This window comes from Procambarus clarkii, chromosome 33 (assembly GCF_040958095.1).
Source record: "Procambarus clarkii isolate CNS0578487 chromosome 33, FALCON_Pclarkii_2.0, whole genome shotgun sequence".
Classification (NCBI taxonomy): Eukaryota; Metazoa; Arthropoda; class Malacostraca; order Decapoda; family Cambaridae; genus Procambarus; species Procambarus clarkii.
Window position 1 is genome coordinate 13,074,926 of NC_091182.1, and position 26,479 is coordinate 13,101,404.

Below are 26,479 nucleotides of genomic sequence, written 5' to 3' on the forward strand. Positions count from 1 at the left end.
TGTACAGTTTGTTTGAAGACATTAGAAATTGTTATGCAGGCATTAATTAGTAATTCTCTGTTTTCGGCGGGAGTTTTATCCAGGATTTCCATCATCTTCAAAAAAGTTACATCATCCTTTTTGCAGAGCCAGTACACAGAGTGGTCACTGGGACCATTTCTCCTTGAATTATTAGTCATGTTGGCACATTTTTTGTGTATGGCTGCTGAACAGAGTTGCATTGAAAGCTCTATTGGTAATCTACCTTCATGTTGCATTCTATGCACGTTTTTATCAAAGACATTTTTGTTGAACACTTCTGTTCAGTGGTAATGGTCTTCCAAGGTCTTACAAGGTGGGGTGTTGACCGTTGGGGGTTTGACCGTGGGTGTTGACCGTTGGGGGTTGACCAATGGGGGTTGACAGTGGGTGTTTACCAACTTGAGATAGGCCGGTAGGAGGCTGTATGGACTGGCAGTGTTGCTACCACATGTCGCACTCTTAATTTGTTTTGTTCACTTGTTAGATTACATTACTTGCATTTCCCCACTTGTTATCTTACAGTGGAGGCGTCTAGTTTCTGTGCCTGGGCACTAGTTACCTGAGTGCGTAACACTATTTGGAAGAATTCACACACACACAGTGGGTACTGGGGTGGGCCTACCTCCAAATGGCCCTTGTTTATATACACACGACGGACTTATTTTGTGTATAATTTGTTCACTTGTTGTTAAAATATGTTATCTTAATTTTTGTATAATAGACACACGTTTTGCATAGAGAGCTTAGCACTATGGGCATTGATTTCTTGATGTTTCAATAGCGAGGGACGTGATTTATTGACGACTTGGCAACTATTGCCTAAGGCCTGCTGGCACTACGAGGGCAGGCATTGACTACACACGAGTTTCACTTATTTTTCCTTGAACACAAACGGTCGGATGGTAATCACTATGATATGCTTTTTAATATGTTGTGACACACTTTAAAAGTTATGTGACTGTGTTTAGTTCCTGTATTACTGAAATATCCCTAGATATATATTGTTTTCTGCGGAGCTCGCATAGTGTGGCCCTTCCCCCTCTCACACCCAGAACGACACCATTTGGAGGAGGAGGAACGACAATCAAAACAAAAGTTACTCTAATTGAATTTAAACAATTACGTTAACACACACGTGTCTCAACGACACTTAAATGGCATCAATAACTCGTAAATCAATTAATTACATCAACTTGAAAGTCAAGCATTCGGTGAGTAATTCCCAATTAATTACTGAATACAACAGCCTATTAATTCAGACGAGTATTGACAAAGCCTACTGTCTCTCAACTGACAGTTCACTTCCGGTCTTACGACAAGATTACCTTAACGAGGGTAGACTACTGTACCACACACAATGTTCCAATACTCCGTGTAAACAACAACATCAACATCTGGTGAATTCACTAAGTGGCGCTTACTAATTCTCTCTAATTAGCTACGAGTGCTTAATCACTCTGTCCGCAGACAGAGCTGATCAGTCCAACGAATTACAACAGCTTAATTACAGCGCAATTGACTCCGATCATAACAGACCGTCAACCCCTTACGTTAATCACTCAATTAACGACAGCTCGTTAAATCGTTAACACTACGTTAGTCTTTACTTGACAATTCCTCCACTGCGTGAACTTCACTGTGACTGTTGCCTTTACACGTCCCTACGTTAATCACAACAATGTTCAACGAACAAGTGACCTCGTTAAGTAAATCGTGACCCTCGGTGACGTTAACTGACTTTAATTCTCACGGAATCCTTCACAGTACACAACGCCTTCCACCAAGGTCAAACTTGTCTACGGTTTACACACACAGTACAACACAGTACATCACAGTACAACACAGTACATCCTTGCCACTCACGGCAAAACTTGTAAATGACTTCCCCCAGTAAATTATCCACCAATAATTCACACTTTACCACAACACAACAGTAAAATATATAACCAAGGGAAATCTCCCTGTTACCACTTTTCACTGCTGAAAAAGGGAATCAAATTACAGCGAATACATACACGGCACATAGAAAAAAATATAGAAGTAAATAACTCACTTTACTCTACCTCTGAATGTGTCACTAGGTGTCTTCACACACGTCATAAATCACAGTTGGGCACTCACACATACACGTCAATCACACTCCCACTGCTGCTGCTGGATGATGACGTAGGCGTCCTCACTTCCTACACGTGGTCAGGTGGAGCACAGGGTCCTAGACCACGGGGTTAGCTCTACACACACAGAGACCAGGATGGCGCAGACACACCGGCTTAGGCAAGCCAGGGTGCGCACAACAGCAGGAATGCGGTACCACGCCCCTTCCACTTGACACGGTACCCCAGGATACGACGGTACACGGTGTTACACGGTACACGAGACCCGAGAGAGTCCTTCACTGTTCCTCAGAATTATAACATTTAAGGTTTCTCTCATAACACTGAAACCTTTTCTAGCACGTCTCACAGCAGTATCTTCAAGCACAGATACGATCGACGGCGGATGTCGCTTTTGTAGCCCGATAATAAACTACACCTCACTCAGTCCAGTTCCTCTAAGATGGCGTCCCACAATTACGCGGCTAGATGACAAGTTCTCACGGCTCGATACAAGCCCCTTTCCGATTACCGGATTCTTACGCACGGCACACGGAAAGATAGCAAGATGTAGGCGTGACTTTAGTAACGTTGCAGGCGGTATTTCCCGATGCTTGGCCTAGCACGGGAAATGTCCTGTCCTCAGGCAGCAACGTCCTAGGTAAGAATGTCTTTCCCGCCAATATCATGCCTGGGGTACCATGCAGTACCCCTCAGCGTCTTGGCCAATCACGGTTCAGCATTTCTGAGGCCCCAGAGCCTCAGCCAATGGCATACCTGCCCCATGACGCTATCCCCTCTCTCACGAGGTGGACACGTGATAGGGGGGGGGGGGGTGGTCTACGGCCGTTAACCCCCCATACCTCCCTCTCTACACTTGACTTGTACAAAAATTTCCCTGAAATCAACTCCCTCCTGTAATTTCCTTCACAGACCTGATACAGCGATCAGAATGACATCAATGGCTAGCAATTGTCATGGGCTGTCCAACGACACCCAACACGACTGTGGAAAAGTTATATCCAGAAAGTTGAATCACGGTGCACATCACTGGTGCACTGTGCAATTTCTTACTTAATTCAGTGCACGAGAGAGCAGGGAAAATATGTCCCCTGACACCGCTCCAATATAAAAGCATCAAGAAATATGGACCAATAGGCTTTCTACAAATCACTTCAATTCAATACCCATTGTTTCGTGTTCTGTCTTGTGTTTAGGAATTTAATACCCTATTAATACCACGGTGCACATCACTGGTGCACTGTGCAATTTCTTACTTAATTCAGTGCACGAGAGAGCAGGGAAAATATGTCCCCTGACACCGCTCCAATATAAAAGCATCAAGAAATATGGACCAATAGGCTTTCTACAAATCACTTCCATTCAATACCCATTGTTTCGTGTTCTGTCTTGTGTTTAGGAATTTAATACCCTATTAATACCACCTCACCCCATCCACCTTACTCAAATGTAGATATAAACAAATCGAAGATGTGTAAGTTCTATTCAGTTGTGTATGTGTAAGCTAAAGTCTTTGAAAATGTAATAAGTTTTACGAAATGCACTCAAGTGTCGCGTCAGACTAGAAATAAAAATGAATTTTGGAGAATTGATTTTTGAATTACCACCAACAGTGAAAAGAAACGTACGAAAGATCGAGAAAATTCGTGTTATAGAAAAAATATATATATATATATATATATATATATATATATATATATATATATATATATATATATATATATATATATATGAGCACTGCATCCAGGGTTCCTGCCCGCCATCTGAGGAGCTGGAGGAACTCGACAACCTATGATAACCATCTTTGTAACCAATATGTAACTCCTTTTTTGTAACAAAGTTCAAATAAATTAAATATATATGTGTACATACAAAAGAATGGGGGTGGTAGGAGAAGATAATATTAGTGTTCAGTGAGAAACCACAAGGTCTCCTCTGAATACATTTTATTTTCTTCTCCGAGGCTATGGGTCCCCACATTGGCACCAGAAGTTGTACCTTCACAAACTTTAAAAAAAAAATATATATATATCCATATGTAACTCCTTTTTTGTAACAAAGTTCAAATAAAGTAAATATATATGTGTACATACAAAAGAATGGGGGTGGTAGGAGAAGATAATATTCGTGTTCAGTGAGAAACCACAAGGTCTCCTCTGAATACTTTTTATTTTCTTCTCCGAGGCTATGGGTCCCCACATTGGCACCAGAGGTGGTACCCTCACAAACTTTATATATATATATATATATAGATATATATATATATATATATATATATATATATATATATATATATATATATATATATATATATATATATATATAAATATATATATATATATATATATATATATATATATATATATATATATATATATATATATATATATATATGTCGTACCTAGTAGCCAGAACGCACTTCTCAGGCTACTATGCAAGGCCCGATTTGCCTAATAAGCGAAGTTTTCATGAATTAATTGTTTTTCGACAATCTAACCTACCTAACCTAACCTAACTTTTTCGGCTACCTAACCGAACCTAACCTATAAAGATAGGTTAGGCTAGGTTAGGTAGGGTTGGTTAGGTTCGGTCATATAACTACGTTAATTTTAACTCCAATAAAAAAAATTGACCTCATACATAATGAAATGGGTAGCTGTATCATTTCATAAGAAAAAAAATTGAGAAAATATATTAATTCAGGAAAACTTGGCTTATTAGGCAAATCGGGCCTTGCATAGTAGGCTGAGAAGTGAGTTCTGGCTATTAGATACGACATATATATATATATATATATATATATGTCGTACCTAGTAGCCAGAACTCACTTCTCAGCCTACTATTCAAGGCCCGATTTGCCTAATAAGCCAAGTTTTCCTGAATTAATATATTTACTATAATTTTTTTCTTATGAAATGATAAAGCTACCCTTTTCACTATGTATGAGGTCAATTTTTTTTATTGGAGTTAAAATTAACGTAGATATATGACCGAACCTAACCAACCCTACCTAACCTAACCTAACCTATATTTATAAGTAAGGTTAGGTTAGGTAGCCAAAAAAAGCTAGGTTAGGTTAGGTTAGGTAGGTTAGGTAGACGAAAAAACATTAATTCATGAAAACTTGGCTTATTAGGCAAATCGGGCCTTGAATAGTAGGCTGAGAAGTGCGTTCTGGCTATTAGGTACGACATATATATATATATATATATATATATATATATATATATATATATATATATATATATATATATATATATATATATATATATATATATATATATATATATATATATATAAATATATATATATATATATATATATATATATATATATATATATATATATATATATATATATATATATATATATATATATATATATATATATATATTGTGACGATAATCTCCTTCAAGAGATTGAGCCTGCTCTTCCCTCCAAAATTACGTCTTCACAATTATATAAAAAGACTATGGAAGAAATGTCCAACAACGACAACAACTCCAGCACCAGCAAGGCTTGCCAGGGTGAGCAGAAACGTATGCAACCAGCCACCTGTTCGAACTCCAACCACCAAACTACCCGTTGATCGCTACGGCTCCGCTGATTGGTCGCCGGTCTGGCTGCACCTGCACTCGCCCCCAATACTACCTGATGTCTGGGGTCGCCCCAACATCAGTCCTCAGAATGTTCCGTGCTTTCGTAGCCAGCACTCCTCCCAGCTAGACGTTAGCGTGTACTGAGAGAGGTGGTGGCTTTAAGCCAATATTCCAGCACCTCCCACTTAACTTTTGTGTTGCACTTCTTGTTATTTTGCCTTAACGTAACTTTTCATTGTGTCATTTAAGTATTCTTATTATTTTGATTGATTGATTTTATTATACATATTTGTTTGTGCATTATTTTCATGTTTTGATTTATTTAACGTAATTAAAATTTCATTGTTAAAGTTTTACTTGTGTTTTGTGTGTCTTCTCCTTACCTTACCACAGACGAAGTTCCAGTTTTTCTATTTTTTTTTATAACTATGTGACGAGGCCATACCCCTAGCCTTAAACAGCCGAACACCAACGCGTTACCGTCACAAGTTTTATGGGGGCCTGTCCTAGGAGCTTCACTCAGGTACTGGTGATAAGTGGTAATTTATGGTAAGCGTATTTAACTTTGTTAACGTAGCTTTACTATTTTTCATTCAATTTCATTTTTTATAAGGTGCGGTGTATTGTGCATTACGAGAGTAACATATAGTGAAGGTGAGACAACTTTGGATTACGTGGTGACTGTAGGCCTCAGTCATACTCTTAATTGGTCATCTCTCCCTCCATGTTATTACTCGTATTTACCATCTATGTCCCTTGAATATTTCTCATTCTGACAGATCATCATATTGGTACCCTGGTACTGTGGTCTGCCCCGGGTCAAGAGTACCCAATCTTCTGCAATCTGACTGTAGGAGGACAAAGAGGGCCATAGTTCCTCTAGCTCGAACTTTAGTTGCTGAATTGGGACCTCAGCAGCAGTTCTCGTCACCAGTTGACACCTCGCACCCCTACACGTCAGTCAGAGATGATGATACATACAACGGTAGGGAATTAGCTTATTTTTTCAGAGCACAAAAGTTCGCTAATTCTGTAAGTATCATATTAAATTCAGTGGGAAAAACTTGCTTTATGTCCTTTAGAGACTTGGCAAGGTATGCCTACATCCTTGGACTACCAATTTTACTTTTGAAGCATTTAACTGTTTCATTTGTTTTCGAAACTTTGTTTCATTTGTTAGTAGGATTTTCTTGCCCTTATTCTCTTACATGAGTACCGGGTACAAGATTTCCTGCGCCCTTGATTTAATATCTTTCACTTAACGTTAATTGTTAAAGATCACACAGGATAGGTACCAGTTGCCACGTTGTCCTGTTTCTGACATTTCATTATTAAACATTCGTGTACCTTTATTTGCTAATTTCACCATGTTTCGTCTCCAAACTTTCCGTGCAAATCCAGCAGGTGAAATAGGGACTTTAAGTCGTGCCAAGAGGACTGAATTACAAACTCTTGCACATGAGTATCAACTAGAAGTTCCCTACCAAGCCAACAAAAATGACCTACACAACCTGTTGCTGGATTACTATTTAGAGCAAGGTAAGATAGACTCTGAAACTCATGAAACTTACTATATTGCAGATAAAACTGATTTGGCAACGCTGAAACTCAAACTAGAGCTGGCCAAGATTGAAGAACGAACAGCTGCCATACGGAGGGAAGAACAAGAACGCGAAGCTGCTATGAGGAGAGACGAACGAGAACGTGAAGCTGCTTTGAGGAGAGAAGAACACGAACGCGAGGTCGCATTACTCCGTGAACGTGAACGAGTACAGCTTGAAACCAAACAACGCGAGTTGGAAATACAACGCGAACATGACAAGCAACAAGCGACTCTGGCTCTAGAGTGTCGTCAACGCGAAATCGCCTTGGAAACTTCACACTTCACTCAACGCCAGCAAGCTACTGCCAATCTTCCCGTCAGTTTTAATATATCACATGCAAGTAAGTTAATGCCATCCTTTGTAGAAGCAGAAGTTGATGTGTTCTTTACCACCTTTGAAACCCTTGCTAATCAACTCAGTTGGCCTGTCGACCAATGGGCCACACTTCTCAGAGTCCATCTTACAGGTAGAGCTGCAGTCACACTCAGTACTTTGGCGTCTGAGAATGACTACTACACTCTGAAACAAGCAGTGTTGGACGCCTACCTCCTCTCTACTGAAAGTTATAGAAGGAAATTCCGTGACCACCTGAAGGCAAGTACCACTACCTTCCTCGAGTTTGCTAACACGAAACGGAGGTATTTCATGAAATGGCTGGAAGCAGCACATGTCTCCACTTTTACAGAACTCGTCAACCTGATGCTTGTTGAAGAATTCTTGAGACGTGTGCCGCCTCCTGTCCGCCTCTACTTAGCAGATAAAGAAGAAACCGACTACCTGAAGTGTGCTAAGTCGGCTGACACTTACAGCCTCATCCACCGGCTGACACCTGAACCATCCTCCAGTAAGAAGTCGTGGTACAGTTACGAGAAGGTGAGCCCCGATCAAGCTGGTTCACAACTGTACTGCAAGTATTGTAGACTCTATGGACATACCATAGACAAGTGTGGTAAGTCTCAATACAAGGGAACCACTGACCAACAACGACCCAAACCAACTCCTCCTAAGTCCGGTAAGCCTGTGATGAATGTTGGTGTTGATGTTAATGATCTTTCTCTTTTCAGTAACCACCTGTATACTGGAACTGTCTCTGCCAACGGTTCAAATCCGGAGGGACGTTTCAAATTGAAGATCTTGAGGGACACAGCGGCTCTACAATCGATCATCTTGAAGTCGGCTGTGCCCAACATAGTCTACACCGGGGAAACAGTCTTCATCACTGACCTCACTGCTACTACTCCATACCCTCTCGCCAGAGTCCACCTGGATTGTCCCTACGTGAACGGGGAAGTCCAAGTCGCCGTCAGGGAAAAGCCTTTTCCCATGCCTGGAGTGCAACTTCTCCTAGGCAACGACTTGGCAGAAGACCTGCAACCGACCAACCTGATCGTCATGGACAAACCCCAGGTGTGTAACTCTGTGCCAAGTAACCCTATTCTTGAGTATGTTCCAGCAGAGGTTCAAGAGAGTGATGAAGTTTCTCCTCCGGTTCTCGTGACCACCCGTGCACAAGCCGCACGTCCACAGCCAGCTGACTCTACTGCTACCGCTGTCCCTCAAGACCCTCAGAAACTACCCCCGCATCTGACCAAGTTGGAGTTCCGTAAGTTGCAGAGGGAAGATCTTACTTTAACACCATTGTTTTTCCAGGCTGAGACTCAACCCGACAGTATTCCTGGGTTCTTCCTAGAGAACGACTTGCTCTACCGCAGATATAGACCCAGTAAACTGAAGGAGGAGGACGATTGGGCCAACACCGAACAACTTGTGATTCCCACCAGCCTGCGGCCCACTATTCTACACCTGGCCCACGGAGCATTCTCCCACTACGGCTTCAACAAGACTTACCATGGGATTCGTCAAGACTACTACTGGCCAGGTATGGTAAACAACGTCAAACAGTACGTAAAACAGTGTCATACATGTCAGATGGCAGGCAAACCGAACGTCTCCATTCCCAGAGCATCACTGATTCCCATACAGGTGCCTGCGGAACCTTTCCACAGACTCATAATAGACTGTGTTGGTCCTTTACCTCGGACCAGTTCAGGTAACGCCTACATCCTAACCATCCTGTGTCCTACCACCAGATTTCCCATAGCAGTTCCAGTGAAGAACATCACGGCTGCTACGGTTATCAAACATCTATTGAAGATCTTCACTCAATACGGATTTCCCAGGGAGATTCAAAGTGACTGTGGCACCAACTTCACCAGTGATCTCTTCAAAAGGACACTGAAGGAGTTCAACATCAAACAGGTATTGTCCAGCCCCTATCATCCTGCTTCACAGGGTTCTCTTGAACGTAGTCATCAGACCATCAAAGCACTCTTGAAAAAGTTTTGTAGTGAAACCTCAAAGGATTGGGATAAGCAGATTGACCTAATAATGTGTATTTTCAGAAGTCTCCCCAATGAGTCCCTAGGAGTATCTCCTTATGAGATGCTCTACGGCCGTAAGTGCCGTACTCCCCTTAAGGCTTTCAAAGACTCTCTCAGAGATGCCACCTTCAGTGAGCATCAGAATGTGCCCCAGTTTCTTCAAAACCTTCAACACATTCTAGAGAGAGTCCACCGCTTTGCTCATGATAATCTATTGAAAGCCCAGGTGAGAATGAAGACTCATTACGACCAGACCAGCAAAGTAAGAAAATTCAAGCCGGGAGACTTCGTCCTTGCCTATTTTCCTATCCCAGGTTCACCTTTACAAAACAAATTTTCAGGACCTTACTGCGTCAAAGAGTGCAGGAATAATAATAATTATGTGATAGAGACTCCAGATAGGCGGCGGAAGACCCAGCTATGCCACGTCAACCTCCTGAAGCAATATAATGGTACTCCTCCCACTGTCTTGATTAACTATTCCACATTCACAGAACCCTACATCCACAGTGAGACCTTCCCAGCTTCTCCTCCCGAAAGCACTGACAAGGAGTCAGCGCTTTCTAATTCCGAAATCCTTAATGATCTTCCCAAATACTTTCAGGATAATCATAGTGCACCTCTCGTCAAGATCTTCAGAGAACATCAAGAGTTGTTCAGAGATGATCCCCAAGAGTGTAATGTTACCCAGCACGACATCCAACTGCTCCCCGACACCCGGCCGATTCGTCAACCCTTCTACCGAATCAGCCCGAGCAAGAAGGAAGTCATGCGTGCTGAGGTGCAATACCTCTTGGATCATGGACTGGCTACACCTTGAGTCCCCCTGGGCCTCACCCTGTATCTTGGTGCCCAAACCCCAAGGTAAGGTGCGGTTGTGCACCGACTATCGTAAACTGAACTCTGTCACTGTCAAGGATGCTTACCCCTTGCCAAGGATAGATGACATCCTTGATGCCATTGGTAGTGCCCAGTACTTGTCCCAAGTGGACTTGCTTAAGGGGTACTATCAAGTGTGTCTAACGGAGCGCGCTAAAGAGATATCTGCCTTCATCACTCCTTTTGGACTTTTCAGATATGAACGCCTTCCTTTCGGACTATGTAATGCCCCGGCCACCTTTCAAAGAGCTGTCAACCGTGTCATCCAGGGCTTGGATAACACATACGCCTACCTGGACGATATCGTCGTAGCCTCCAACTCCTGGAGTGAACATCTGCTCCAGCTGCGACGTCTGTTCTCCAAGCTCCTGACAGCCGGCCTCACCATCAACCTGGGCAAGTCCACTTTCGCGAAAGGTAAAGTGCGTTATCTGGGTCATGTTATTGGGAGTGGCAGCATAGCTCCGTTAGACTCACACACTCAAGCCATCCTACAGTATCCACAGCCTACCACCAGGAAGCAGCTCCTGTGCTTCCTTGGTCTTGCCTCTTACTACCGTAGGTTTGTGAGGAATTTCAGTACAGTCGCCACACCTCTAATTCTATTAACCAGTCCCAAGCAACGGTATAATTGGACCATGCAGCAAACCGTTGCTTTCGAACAACTCAAATTCCTCCTCTGTTCTAACCCCATTCTCGCCTCTCCAGATATCACCAAGCCTTTCGTCCTTCATGTCGACGCCAGTGGTACCGGCGTTGGTGGTGTCCTGATGCAACAACGAGGCGAGGAGGTTCTACCTGTCAGCTACTACAGCTACAAACTGAAACCACACCAGAGGAACTACAGCACTATTGAAAAGGAGCTACTATCCATCGTCCTGAACCTCCAACACTTCGCTCCGTACCTACAAGGCGCCAGGTCTACCACCATCTTCTCAGACCACAACCCTCTCCGCTTCCTACATCAAGCCCAATTCACCAACCAGCGTCTTCTACGATGGGCTCTGTATTTACAAGACTTCAACCTGGAGATCCGCTATATCAAGGGTTCTGACAACACCATAGCCGATGCCCTCTCCAGAGTTTATGAAGTAGAAGCGACTCCATCCATTACTCCACCACATAACGACGTACTTCTTCCAGAACCGCAGGCTTCGGGGGAGAGTTGTGACGATAATCTCCAAGAGATTGAGCCTGCTCTTCCCTCCAAAATTACGTCTTCACAATTATATAAAAAGACTATGGAAGAAATGTCCAACAACGACAACAACTCCAGCACCAGCAAGGCTTGCCAGGGTGAGCAGAAACGTATGCAACCAGCCACCTGTTCGAACTCCAACCACCAAACTACCCGTTGATCGCTACGGCTCCGCTGATTGGTCGCCGGTCTGGCTGCACCTGCACTCGCCCCCAATACTACCTGATGTCTGGGGTCGCCCCAACATCAGTCCTCAGAATGTTCCGTGCTTTCGTAGCCAGCACTCCTCCCAGCTAGACGTTAGCGTGTACTGAGAGAGGTGGTGGCTTTAAGCCAATATTCCAGCACCTCCCACTTAACTTTTGTGTTGCACTTCTTGTTATTTTGCCTTAACGTAACTTTTCATTGTGTCATTTAAGTATTCTTATTATTTTGATTGATTGATTTTATTATACATATTTGTTTGTGCATTATTTTCATGTTTTGATTTATTTAACGTAATTAAAATTTCATTGTTAAAGTTTTACTTGTGTTTTGTGTGTCTTCTCCTTACCTTACCACAGACGAAGTTCCAGTTTTTCTATTTTTTTTTATAACTATGTGACGAGGCCATACCCCTAGCCTTAAACAGCCGAACACCAACGCGTTACCGTCACAATATATATATATATATATATATAAGATGAAGCCACCCAAGAGGTGGCACGGGCATGAATAGCCCGAAATGGTATGAGAGTTGATTTAATTCTGGGAGGATCTTTCTCCAAACCAGCTGTATATGTCCCTTTGTATATGAGGTGTCAAATGTTTGTTTGTCAATTTCTAACTTACTACTTATAAACTAAGTATTATTAGTTTTACTAATATTTTTTACTAAGTATTTACTAAGGTATTACTTACTAAATAAACTAATGTTTATATACTTTTTTCCCCCGCAGCTTCAACTTTCAGTGGCTAATCAAAAGGTACAGTAATTTATAATATCTTTGTTTTTCGTAGTCTAACAAACATAATTTGTTCTTTGCTTCAAAATAATTACATATGTTTATAAAAGCCGCTTAAGAAGCAAAGTTGATCATTTCGACCGAGTAAAGGTGAATTCCAAGGAGTAGTTTGGTAATGAGTTTCATTTATAAAAATAACCTCCAAAATTATGGATGTTACAGAGTGTAGATTTAAATAAATTATTAACTATAAGGATACAGGTGTATAATTTAGTTGCTAGGTAATACAATATATTTTAAAGTGTATTTTTCATACGCGCGAGTGTATGAAAGGTGTATATGTATACACAAATTGGAAATATTAGAGCCGAGACTGATGTCCTCAATTACTCATGATTAGCTTCATAATTAAGCTCTCGTTATTTAAGGACACTCTCGTTCGCTGACACGACAAAATAACACAAACTACATATCATGCCTCAGTCATTAATTGTAATCATTCAACATGTTATCAAATGGCGAAGAGTGGATGTTATTCATTTACGCATCACATTCATTCACTGCATTGTAATACATAGGATAAACTCGACACATTAAACAGAATGATATCACAAATCCCCACAGCTAATGGCGATATTTGTTCCATTAGATAGCCAACGCAGGCGTGACCAACGAACGAGTAGCGGCCTGCCCACTTGTCCATTGCGGGATTTGCAAGATTTGCAACACATATATATTCACTTATAGTGAATACTATAGTACTACTTAGTTATCAGATCGTCTCATGTCAAACCCACGTTATGAAGTCTGTTATTAAAATGCTGATTTCGACCTAATGCTTTGAAGGGGGGTCTTTAAGGAAGCGAACTTTAGGTAGTGTTGTTGATTAAGTGTAGCGATGCTTGGGTGCGTTGATCTGGTTTTGTTTAGATGAAATGTTGTTCAGGTGGATGTGGTAACGATACGCTGAGAGAGAGAGAGAGAGAGAGAGAGAGAGAGAGAGAGAGAGAGAGAGAGAGAGAGAGAGAGAGAGAGAGAGAGAGAGAGAGAGAAAGAGAGAGTGAGAGAGTGTGAGAGAGAGAGAGAGTGTGAGAGAGAGAGAGAGTGAGAGAGTGTGAGAGAGAGAGTGTGAGAGAGAGAGAGAGAGAGAGAGAGAGAGAGAGAGAGAGAGAGAGAGAGAGAGAGAGAGAGAGAGAGAGAGAGAGAGAGAGAGAGAGAGATTACTGTTCGGTACTGTTGATGGTGAGCTGGTACTATGTCGGTGCTGTTGATGGTGAGATGATTCTGTGTGGGTACTGTTGATGGGGAGATGGTACTGTGTGGGTACTGTTGATGGTGAGATGGTACTGTGTGGGTACTGTTGATGGTGAGCTGGTACTGTGAGGAACTGGAAGTTGAACTCTATAAGCGGTTGTTGTTTTAGATTCACCTACTTGGAACAAAAGTTCAAAAGTAGCACGGGCTATGGTGAGCCCCGTAGTGGACTTACCTGGCACTGGAGCGGGACTGTGTTATAGGTTAGCGACCTATAAGCGGACTTTTCATTCGCTAAAGGTGCTTGAAATTCCTTGACGTCTGCTGAAGTGAGGTGGTGTTTGTGAGGCCTTGCAGGTATGTGAGTGCTTGAGGTTAAGTGTTGAGAATGAGTTGAGGCACTGGAGGTGGATCCTGGAGGTCAGGCGCTTGTAATCCTTCAGTAATCCTTCAATAATTCTTCATAAGACAATCGAAACCTTTTTGGCCGGAAATTGAGAGAAACGTCGAGTCCTTCGTGTGTTTTATTGAAACTTGCAAACGCTTCTGCGCCATTATTCACCTAGTTGTGCTTGCGGGGGGTTGAACTTTGGCTCTTTGGTTCCGCCTCTCAACTGTCATTCAACTGATGTACAGGTTCCTGAGCCTACTGGGCTCTGTCATATCTACATTCGAAACTGTGTATGGAGTCAGCCTCCACCACATCACTGCCTAATGCATTCTACTTGTTAACTACTCTGACACTGAGCAGTTATTCATAATATCTCTGTGGGAAGAGAGGGAAGGAAGGGAGGAGAGGAGAGAGAGAGAGAGAGAGAGAGAGAGAGAGAGAGAGAGAGAGAGAGAGAGAGAGAGAGAGAGAGAGAGAGAGAGAGAGAGAGAGAGAGAGAGAGAGAGAGAGAGACAGACAGACAGACAGATGTCATACACCACACAATGAGCTTTTCTCTTATAAGTTTATAAGTGACTTATCTACGCTTTTCTTCTAAATTTACTAGAGTCAATTTAACTTTTAAATTTAACGCTCTTGATAATACCCACATGACACTTATATAAATATCCATATGTATACATTTTTATGCAATAAAGTACTTAATTACACAGTTAAAAAAATCGGAATTATGATTTTTAGTTAAATTTAAAAAAAAAAATCTGATACAATATATTACAATATGAAATATTTTAATTTGGATGCATACGTCAAGGCTGAGAAAGAAATCTCGGAAGTACAAGTCTGAAAAAAATTTGTGTGTGTGTGAGTCTTGAATGAGACGAGAGTTGACCATCAATAACCTTCCTGGTCAGAAACAGATAAAACCAAAGACTCAGAATCCCAATCTGTCTGTCTGTCTGTCTGTCTCTCTCTCTCTCTCTCTCTCTCTCTCTCTCTCTCTCTCTCTCTCTCTCTCTCTCTCTCTCTCTCTCTCTCTCTCTCTCTCTCTCTCTCTCTCTCTCTCTCTTCTCTCTCTCTCTCTCTCTCTCTCTTCTCTCTCTCTCTCTCTCTCTCTCTCTCTCTCTCTCTCTCTCTCTCTCTCTCTCTCTCTCTCTCTCTCTCTCTCTCTCTCTCTCTCTCTCTCTCTCTCTCTCTCTCTCTCTCTCTCTCTCTCTCTCTCTCTCTCTCTCTCTCTCTCTCTCTCTTCTCTCTCTCTCTTCTCTCTCTCTCTCTCTCTCTCTCTCTCTCTCTCTCTTCTCTCTCTCTCTCTCTCTCTCTCTCTCTCTCTCTCTCTCTCTCTCTCTCTCTCTCTCTCTCTCTCTCTCTCTCTCTCTCTCTCTCTCTCTCTCTCTCTCTCTCTCTTCTCTCTCTCTCTCTCTCTCTCTCTCTCTCTCTCTCTCTCTCTCTCTCTCTCTCTCTCTCTCTCTCTCTCTCTCTCTCTCTCTCTCTCTCTCTCTCTCTCTCTCTCTCTCTCTCTCTCTCTCTCTCTCTCTCTCTCTCTCTCTCTCTCTCTCTCTCTCTCTCTCTCTCTCTCTCTCTCTCTCTCTCTCTCTCTCTCTCTCTCTCTCCTCTCTCTCTCTCTCTCTCTCTCTCTCTCTCTCTCTCTCTCTCTCCTCTCTCTCTCCTCTCTCTCTCTCTCTCTCTCTCTCTCTCTCTCTCTCTCTCTCTCTCTCTCTCTCTCCTCTCTCTCTCTCTCTCTCTCTCTCTCTCTCTCTCTCCTCTCTCTCTCTCTCCTCTCTCTCTCTCTCTCTCTCTCTCTCTCTCTCTCTCTCTCTCTCTCTCTCTCTCTCTCTCCCTCCTATCGACATAATCAGCTGTCTCCTCTGAACCCAACACACGCGCCATGGTCAAAGAAAGAGTAACAACAGCTGTGTCTCCACTACTGTCTGAAAACAAGTAATAAATGCGAGATACAAATCGCGAAGACTTGACAGACTGAGCCAACAAGAAGGAGTCAAACGCATTCCAAGGAATCGTACAATTCTCTGGAATCACAGAACGTCAGCCAGGTCCATTCCTTTGATTGGTATATGGAAAAACTTTTAACACTGATCCCTCCCACTGGCTACCTTTCTGGATTCGAACCGAGGTTGTAATAGGATTTTACGATTTTCTGGAGCCGGACCTAATCCACAGCTAACAGATAGGTTAGAGGGTAAACCTCTGACAGTAACGACCTTGCCAGGATTGGAACCTGAAATCTTCTGTCAGAGGTTCACCCCCTAACCTACTTGTGGTTGGGGTCGTCCCACGGGTCTTAGCCCCTCAGTACTGGGCGCCACTACTCGCCCTTGGGCTCCCCCAGTCAACTTGTTTCTGATATATGTAAATGATCTCCCGGAGGGTATCGATTCATTTCTCTCAATGTTTGCGGACAATGCCAATATTATGAGAAGGATTAAAACAGAAGAGGACTGTTTGAGGCTTCAAGAAGACCTAGACAAGCTGAAGGAATGGTCGAACAAATGGTTGTTAGAGTTTAACCCAACAAAATGTAATGTAATGAATATAGGTGTAGGGAGCAGGAGGCCAGATACAAGGTATCATCTGGGAGAGGAAATTCTTCAGGAGTCAGAGAAAGAAAAAGACTTGGGGGTTGATATCACGCCAGACCTGTCTCTTGCAGCACATATCCAGAGGATAACATCAGCGGCATATGCCAGGCTGGCCAACATACGAACGGCATTCAGAAACTTGTGTAAAGAATCATTCAGAACTTTGTATACCACATATGTCAGGTCAATCCTGGAGTATGCAGCCCCAGCATGGAGTCCATATCTAGTCAAGGATAAGACTAAACTGGAAAAGGTTCAAAGGTTTGCCACCAGACTAGTACCCGAGCTGAGAGGTATGAGCTACGAGGAGAGACTACGGGAATTAAACCTCACTTCGCTGGAAGACAGAAGAGTTAAGGGGGGGGGACATGATCACCACATTCAAGATTCTGAAGGGAATTGATAGGGTAGATAAAGACAGGCTATTTAACACAAGGGGCACACGCACAAGGGGACACAGGTGGAAACTGAGCGCCCAAATGAGCCACAGAGATATTAGAAAGAATTTTTTTAGTGTCAGAGTGGTTGACAAATGGAATGCATTAGGAAGTGATGTGGTTGACTCCATACACAGTTTCAAGTGTAGATATGATAGAGCCCAATTAGGCTCAGGAATCTGTAAACCTGTTGATTGACGGTTGAGAGGCGGGACCAAAGAGCCAGAGCTCAACCTCCGCAAACACAATTAGGTGAGTACAACTAGGTGAGTACACACTTACCCCTTCTGCCCCAATGCCTATAGCTACCCCTGAGTCCCTGAGTCCCCCTGACTAATACAACCTCGCTCCCACTCTCACTACCCACGCTCCATTCTCCCCTTTTGCCCCCACCCCCACTGTCCTTCTCCCCCCCCCCCAACCTCTCAACCTCTATCCGACTCTCAGCCTCACACAACCTCTCAACTCCCCTATGCCTGTCAGATTCTCCCTAATTTTCAGACCCAGTATGGCCTTCCTACCCTGGACCTTCCTACCTACCTTCCTAGATGCCCAGACCACATTCGCCCCCCCCCCCCAGGCATTTTCCCCTAGATCTCATTCGCCCCAAGAAACCCCCCACCCCCCAGATTCCACCATACTCCCAGAGAAAAGGTGAACTCTGGTACCAGAGTTTCCAAGAAGAGTCTCAAGGATTGGTACACCAATGCTGATGAGGTATCTAATAAAGCAAAAGTGGTAAAAGAAAGAGTTAGTGAGGCAGATCCTGACCTAGATGCAATAGTGGAAACTAAAATAAATGTCACGATCTCAGATGAAATCTCTCCAGAGGACTACCATGTGATTTTAAAAGAAAGGACACAGAGACAGGGAGGGGAAATGGCACTACTAATAAAGTGGAAATGGAAGTTTGAAGACCTGGAAAATCGGAGTACCAATGAAAGCACAAGCTTCATACATGGAATTCTGACAGCAGATGAGAGGAAGATAGTGATCTTGGTAACCTACCTTCCCTCACACATCAGTTGAAGACCCAGCAAGGAGTATGACAACAACAACAAAGCATGTATAGTTGAACTACAGAAGGCAGCGACATTAGCTCACAGAATGAGAGCGAAACTGCTGATCATTGGGGACCTAAATCACGAAGAGGTAAATTGGGAATCAAGGAATCCCAATGGCGGGGACGAAACGTGGGGAGCAAAGTTAGTAGATGTTATAGACAGGAATTTTCTAACACATCATGTGAAGGAATACACAAGGAAAAGAGGAGAGGATACACCGAGCCTATTAGACCTGATTTTCACCCAGAACGTAGAAAACATCGAGAATTTGGAACATGAAATACCTCTAGGAGGTCAGTGACCATTGTGTCCTAATCTTTGACTACATGATGAACTCAAACTTGTGATCATGGGACAAGAGATCTGGGAAAGGAGAGTTGACTACAGGAGGATAAGGGACTATCTGGGAGAAGTGCAGTGGGAGTGTTGGAAATTTCCAACACTAACACACTACCATTGTATTATAATACATCATTATTATATACTAATTACAGTAGTTATTAATTTCAATAACAGTAGTGTTAACCTAAATTAATATTTCTTTATCTGAGCCTATTGCTAATATTATCACGACATCGAGAGGCAGGATTGCGTCAGATAATGTACATTTAAACATATTTATTACCAATAGGTTAGAGAATTGAATGTGGTTCTCCAAAATTATCAGTATTCTGTACAATAATTAACTACGGATAATATACCTCCCAATAATCCAAAACCGAGAGTTATTAACTGAAATTATTATCAAGTAGCAGTTTCATCTGTTACATACGAATGCTATGGAGGAAATAAAATTTCTCTCCATTTCTCGATTAACACCGTTTAACGAGAATATGATACTATTTAATTCCCTATAATTGCAACCCGGTTCTCATTAACGCATTACATCAGTAATTACACGGAAAAGAATTATCCGTGATTAGTAATTTCTGTTGTGAATGCGAGAGACGAGTTGAGGGAGGGCGGAGAGACGCCGCCATTATTCGCCATGCTGCTTCGCTAGAGACGCCAACAATCACATCGTGCGTCCCGGGAGAGTCGATTTCCATCAATACTACTTTAGGCCCTTGCATTTAATCGGCCTAGGAGCGTGCAATTGCTTCAGTAGCAATCTGGAAATTGCTTCGGTGGACAACCAGAAGGTTAAGTGCTCTAATATTTGTTATATCGTGAGATCTCTAGGTATATCATTTTACTGTCCATCGTTATGCTACGCGACCTCCCCAAACAATGAGTACGTCCATAAGGAATTAAATTTATTCCTTTTATGGCATAGTGAGGATATTATATAGTAGGTGTAACCAATTAGTATATATAGTTGAAATTTCAGCTTGTGTTGTAAGCGGTCGTGGACATCATGTTCCCACGCAAAGCTTGAACTCATGTGTTGCCGCAAGTAGCAGACGACGCCATTGCACCTCTACCTCTCCGTTCACTATTACAGCTAAGCAGCTGAAATCCTTTCTATTATTTCTTTAATTGAGAAAATTATAGATCAGTCGAAGAGATTTAGTTTATTTGATTTGAGATATCAAACGTAATATGTTAGCCTCATAAAAGTCAAATGAGAATAATTGCTTGATTTATCAACATATAATCTTTTTACCATTAATCAATTCATCTAATGTTTCTTAATAGTATTTAGTAGAATTACTAATTTGTATTCGAGGAAGAACCAGCCTCGATGAAGCGTACTGGGAGTAGATTACTTCTGGTATTAACCCCCAATTTTGTGAAGGACGGAAAGTATATTCTCAAACATTAATATTATACAGCCCATTAACGTTTAAAGAATAATCTTTAATAGTTTCATATCCATAGGCACTGGTATTTCAGTCCTTATCATTTAACTTTATTTGTTTCCCTTTTCAGTCAAAATAGGGTGGCCCTTCGATTAATTTAAATAAATCTCTTAATTAAATATCAATCAATTAATAGAGAGTAAGCTTACTTCCCAACATGGAGGAAAAAATTAGAGGAAAAACAGTTCAAGATGGACCTAGTCATACGGAAATGCAAAGAGTCCGAAAAGATATTTATACCAACAGTAAAGGAAAACGGTAGGAGAAAGTATCTCTTATGTATGTCTATTAAACCCATGGTTTAATAGACAGTGTCAGGAAGCAAAACTGAGAACAGGAAGCAGTGTAGGAAGTACAGAAGACAATGGACAGAGGACAACATGATCAGATGCAACAAAACTAGGAATGATTACATAAACACAAGAAGAGTATCAGAAAGAAATTGTGAGAAAGATATTGCGATCAAAGCGAAAAAGGAACCTAAATTAATTACTACATAGCCATATAAGAAGAAAAATGTCGGTGAACGACCAAGAGACAAGACTAAGGAAAAATGAGAGTTACTTTAGATTTTAGTCACTCTCAATCTCTTTCAAACTCACTCTGAAATCTCTCAACAGAGTGATTGAAGAGAGATTTCAACTAGAAAGTGACAAGGGAATCTGCGTGGCACTGAATGCCAGTTTCCATGGAGTGTTCACAACCGAGCCTGAACAGCTCCCATTGTTAGAAGAGATTACCCTAGATGAAAGACTATCAGATATTGAGGTGACAGCAGAGGAGGTGATGAAACACTTGACAACACTGGATGCAACTAAAGGCTGCAACAAGACAAAGTATCACCGTGGATACTTAAAGAGGTAGCGCAGGTCCTGAGTGTGCCTCTGGCAATGATCTTTAATGAGTCACTTATGACGGGAGAATTGTCCAATTGCCCGAAGAGGGCAAATGTCGTACGGATTTTCAAGAAAGGGGATAAGAAGGATGAACTTAACTATAGACCTGTATCACTGACAAGCATCCCCTGTAAAATATTTGAAAGAATAATTAGGATAAGACTGATTGCACACCTAGAGAAAATTAGGTTTGTAAACAAACATCAACATGGGTTCGGGAAGGGGAAATCTGCCTAACAAACCTTACGGAATTCTATGATAAAATAACGAGGATAAGGCAACACAGAACGTTGAGCCGACTGCATATTTCTGGACTCAAAAAGCCTTTGATACAGTTCCGCACAGGAGACTGCTATTCAAACTTGATAGGCAGGCGGGAGTTAGCGGAAAGGCCCTAGCATGGGTAATGTTACGGTGCCCTCTCCTATTTCTTCCATTAGCCTGCTTTAAGAGTCATATCCGGTTTCTCTACTGATTTTCTGAGATACAGGGAGTCTGTTGGTATATGTGGCGACAGATAAGGGAAAAATTTACATTATAAGTTGTAGGTAAGGGGAAAATGGCGCTCTGATATAAATGAAAGAGTACCCCTACCTGCAGATATGCCGTTTTGTAAAGGACGCTAGCCGATTGCGGATTGGCCGACTTAGGCCACGGGCGACCAATCAGAGCCCACCGTGACGTCACCGAGTGCCCCGGGCGGCGCCAACGTCAGAACTGGTCTGACTACGAAGGGGAGAGGACGTTTCTCGGTCAGCTCTGAAGGATTTGAGGCTCTACAAGCCTTACTCAGTGGATTAGAGCTAGCCATTGCAGCCCACCATCGTTATTGGAGACCCTGCGCTTCTGGGAAGCAACAAGAAGCCAAGTCCATCGAGCAGAGGAGTGCCAAACTTGGAAAATTGGTCGGCGACGACGAGGGTCTGGAGGGTGTGGCGAGCAGGCCTAGCTGTGACTGAGTCACGTTCACTAAGGACTTTGGAGGGACGACACCGTTCCTAGGGCAAGGAGCAACGCCTTGTGGAAGGGATGAGTGAGTGCATGCAGTGATGTGCTCAGTGCCCAATGGTGAACCAGGATTGGGATATCTGAAATTCTGTGAATAGTTTGGCGATGACGCGAAGGCTTCACGACACCTGAGGACTTGTGGAATTTTCCTGGATCGTCAAGAAGCGACTCAGGAAGCGTGGGAACCTCACACCATCGAGGGACAGGCGTCGAGAGCCAGGAATGTAAAGGTAGATCAATTTCCCTCCCATTACCCCTTGTTTGATTAGGCTAGATGGGCCATTATGTTCATATATGTGTGTTATTGCATAATGTTGATACACCAGTAGTAGGATAGGCTGCAGGACAGCTTGTGTCCAGGACTGTTGAAGAGGACAGTGTGTTTGGACGATGGGGCAATTGAGGAGGATGTTATGGTTTTGGTCAGACAAACAATCTTCGTCCATATCGTTTTATTCTCCGCCAGTAACAACAAAAACATTATCAGGTACATGAAATATTATTAACATGATCATAAACAAAAGAGCATCTGCTCCAAACATGCTACCTCCAACATCTGTAGTACTCAATCCCAACATTCCTCCCCTTTTAAATAAACTACATCCCTACAGGTTGTGTATCAGGCAGTCGTATGACTCTTCCTGATTTTCTCAACTGGGAGTCCTGACCTGTTACTTCTGGGAAACATTCTTCTGAATTACTCCTTGTAGAGTCTATAGGGTTAACTGTATCCCCAATACCCTCTACTGCCCCTTGCTCTGCCTTCCTGTCTCCTGCAGGTGCTGCTATCCCTTCATTATTAGGATGGATATCACTAGTTGCCCCACCCCCACCTGAAGGGTCTTCAAAATTTCCTGGGAACCTTGGCATGAGCTGATCGGCATGCCTTTTCCAATTAATGTTCCCAAAACTCTGCACTTGCACAGTGAAGTTCCTGCGGCCCAGGACCTCCCTAATTTTCCCTTCCACCCTGGCTTTCCACTTCCAAAATTCCTTGCATATACTGCATCCCCCTCATTAAACAACAATTCCTCTCCCTGAACCAACTGACTGGCCAAGCTAGTTACCGATTTCTCTTTATTGGGATCTGTCTTTACTGCTTCCATGTGCACTTTAAAGTGTCTATTAAACAGTAATTCAAAAGGAGATTTACCAGTAGTAGAATGAACATTTTCCTTTGATTATATAAAAATCTACAAAGCCTTGTATTAATAGTACCTTCCGTAAACTGCTTTAACCATTCTTTCAAGGATCTCACTGCTCTCTCTGCTAGACCATTTGAAGAAGGATTACAGGGGGCAGGTGTTACATGTTTAATACCATTTTTCCGAAAAAAATCCTCCATTTCCACAGAAACAAAATAAGGAGCATTGTCTGAGACAATTATGTCTGGCAATCCAAAATTACAAAATGTTTTCCTTAGTAATTCACAAGTTACAGATGATGTGGTGGAATTACACACATGCACATCCAAAAATTTGGTGTATGAATCCACCACCACTAGGTAATATTTATTATCCATAGGTCCCACATAATCTACATGAAGTCTAGACCAGGGTTTTCCAGTGCATGGCCAAGAAAGTACTGGGGCCTGGGGTTTCTGATAATTCTTAAAGCAAATATGACAATTTTTTGTTACCTCAGCAATATCCTGGTCTATTTTTGGCCACCAAACCCAACTTCTAGCTTCTGCTTTCATAGCATTTATGCCATTATAGCCTACATGCAGCTGTTCCAAAATCTTACATCTCAGTTCCCCTGGCACCACCACTCTATTCCTATACAAGAGTACATCCTGGTGAATACTAAGGTCAGCCTTTACTGCAGCATACTCTGACAATAACAAATTATCATTCCAACCATATATGACATTTTTCAACAACAGACTTAATTTAGGATCTCTACCAGTTGCCTTCCTAATAGTCTGGAATGAAATATCCTCAAAAGACATAGATTCCACCAGGTTAACATACTCCACTGGAATACTGGAATTTAATTGTTCTGTCACAGGCAATCTATTTAATGCATCAGCTACTACATTATCCTTGCCTGGCTTAAACTCTAAATCATACTCAAACTGAGAGAGTAGTAATGCCCATCTTTGAATTCTAGCATTGGCATTAACTGGAATCTGCTTACCTCTGCCAAACAATCCTAGCAGGGGTTTATGATCTGTTCTAGCAAGAAATTTCCTCCCCAACAGAAAATACCTCAGTATTTTTACAGCATATACCAAAGCTAAGGCTTCTTTATCTAACTGAGAATAATTCTGTTCCGCAGGAGATAATTTCTTGCTAGCAAAATATACTACTTTATCCTGACCATCTACTTCCTGTAATAATACACAACCCACTCCTACTGGGGAAGCATCTACCTCCAGTTTTAATGGGAGTCTACCTGTAAAATTAGTGAGCGCTGGAGAATTGATCAATTCCTGCTTAATATTCCTGAATGCATTTTCCTCTCTTGCTGCCCACTTAAATCTAGCCCCTTTTTTCAGCAATTCATGCAAGGGTGCTAATTTTGTTGAAAAGTTCTTCACGAACTTACAAAAATGTGTAACCATCCCAACAAAAGACTGTACTTTCCCAACTGATGTTGAGGCTGGGGCATCTATTATAGCAGCTACATTTTTGTGAGAAGGAGTAAAGCCCTTACCTGAAATATGGTACCCCAGATATTCAATGGCCTTGGTCTTCAACGTTGTTTTTCCCTTATTAATCTTCACATTGTGCTTTTGCAAAAGATTTAAAATTTGTTCTAATCTAGCATCATGCACTTCCTCATTCTCCCCACATACAATAATGTCATCTAAAAAACTAGCCACACCTTCAATGTTAACTAACAACTGGGACATGAATCTCTGAAAAATTGCTGGAGACGAGGAGAGTCCAAAAGGAAGTCTTTTATACTTAAATAACCCCTTGTTGGTATTAATCACTAACAATTTCGGCTCTCCTCCTCTACAGGAATTTACAAGTAAGCATCTTTCAGGTCAATCTTAGAAAAAATTGCTCCCTTGCAGACCACTGACAACAACTCATCTATCGTAGGTAAAGGGTACTTCTCACAGTGTATGCGGTTGTTCAGTTCTTTGAAGTCTGCACAGATTCTCAAGGATTTCCGATCTGCCTTCAACACTGGTACAATTGGGGCTGCCCACTCACTATGTGTAATTGGCTCTAAGATGCCTTCTGCCACATGCTTTGCCAGGGCTGATTCTACCAATTGCTTGTAATGAAACGGCACTGTTCTTGCCTTGAAAAATTTTGGTGAAGCCCCACTTTTCAGGTGAATTTTTGCCACAATGCTATTAATTGGCTTATCTGCCTCCACTGAATATTTGTCTAACATTTGTTCGGCACTTTTAATTGTTTTAACTATCGACAATTCATCTAGGCCCGCCAAGAAAATTCCCACTTTTTCCATGAGATCCTTACCACATAGGCTAGGATTATGTGAATCCACTACATAAAAATCCTGGACAATTTCTTTTCCATTATAACCTAGTTTTGCCGACACCTTGCCATAGACCTTAATCGGTACATTATCATAAGCACTTAAAGATTTTTTACCTGGTTTTACATTCAATTGCAAGGTATCTGCCCAATCTCTAGACAATGTTGACACTGCAGCACCAGTGTCCAGTTCCAAGGGAACTAACTTCCCATTAATTACAAAATTCACCACTTGTGACTTCACTGAACATACCTTTTCTTTCAACGAATATAGTCGGTTTTCCTCACCTGCAGCTTCTTCAGACAGGTTACCTTCCTCCACTGCCTTGACCACAGTACCACTACCTCTTCTTCCTGCATTCCCTGGTCGTCTCCTCTCCCAGGCCTTGTTGTTCCTGTTCAGATACAACCCGTTCTCGCAAATTCGTAAAGTCAATATTGACTTATTAACTACGTGCATAGGTGATATACTAAACATAATAGATACCCTTAAAAAGATTCATAGAAAACACCGACCTTACCTAACCTTGTTAGTATCTTAAGATAAGCATCTTATTGCTTCGTAATTACAATTATTACTTAACCTATACCTATTATAGGTTAGGTAATAATTGTAATTACGAAGCAATAAGATGCTTATCTTAAGATACTAACAAGGTTAGGTAAGGTCGGTGTTTTCTATGAATCTTTTTAAGGGTATCTATTATGTTAAGTATGTCACCTATGCACACATTTAATAAGTCAATATTGACTTATTAAATTTGCGAGAACGGGTTGTCAGATATTCCCTACACACTCTCTGCAAGTGTCCCTCCTTGTTACAAAAGTTGCA